Below are 1,061 nucleotides of genomic sequence, written 5' to 3'. Positions count from 1 at the left end.
AGCAAAGCATAAAAACCAATGCTTTTGATTTGCATGAGACAGGGTTTTTGAGAAAAGATAAGGTTTTTGTAAATCACACTGTAGAACCTCAAAGGAGTTGGGAATAAAGTTTATTTATAAAGAGTGACATTTTATTTTTATTTTATTTTATTTTTTAATATTTNTGAGAGAGAGAGAGGGTGCGCCTGCATGCACGAGCCAGGGAGGGGCAGAGAGAGGAGAGGACAGAGGATCCAAAGCAGGTCCTTAGAGGACCCAGAGATACACGTGGAGAAGAGGCCTGGAGTGTCATTGTCAGGGGAGCCAGCAAGCTTGTCTCGTTTGACTTCTTTGCCCCTGTCCAGTGGCGAAACCCATCTGTACTTGTGACTGTCCACCCATTACATTTATGTACTAAGGCAAGTTTTTGACTCTGCNACCCCCTAGGTTATGTTTTACACATTTGTTTTTAAGAACCAGTGTTCTAGGAGTGCCTGAGTGGCTCAGTCGATTAAACATTTGGCTCAGGTCAAGATCTCGTGGTTTGTGATTTTGAGCCCCGCATTGGGGGTCTGTGCTGACAGCCTGAAGCCTGCTTAGGATTCTCTCTTTTTCTCTCTCTCTCTGCCCCTCCCCTGCTTGCGCTCTCTCTCTCTCAAAATAAATGAATACATTTTATTTAAAAAAAAAAAAAAGAACTAATGTTCTTNAATTACGTGCGAGAATTATTTTACTATTATTCTTACTATTATAATATGAAGAATGCTTGTAATTATTCAAATTTTGGCTTCTCAGAAATATTTATTTCTCTTATCAAGAAAATGATCCAAAACATATAAACCAGGCAAAAATATGACTGCATTTTCAAGGTCATACAGTAGCCCTCTCCAACCCACCTGCTCCGGGACTACATGCCCTTGTTTGCCACCTTAATTTCTATTAATTAGGGTTCATACTCTGTACACTTACATGCAAGCTTGTAGGTTTTTGTTCAATAGAGATGCCTGATAGAAATGACGACTCCAAAGGGTATGGTTTTATTATCCTATAGATAATTAGCGGTTTTGTTGCTAAATAAACTT

The sequence above is a fragment of the Crocuta crocuta genome, unplaced genomic scaffold, assembly GCF_008692635.1.
Source record: "Crocuta crocuta isolate KB4526 unplaced genomic scaffold, BGI_CrCroc_1.0 scaffold657, whole genome shotgun sequence".
NCBI lineage: Eukaryota > Metazoa > Chordata > Mammalia > Carnivora > Hyaenidae > Crocuta > Crocuta crocuta.
This window is presented reverse-complemented; position numbering follows the sequence as displayed.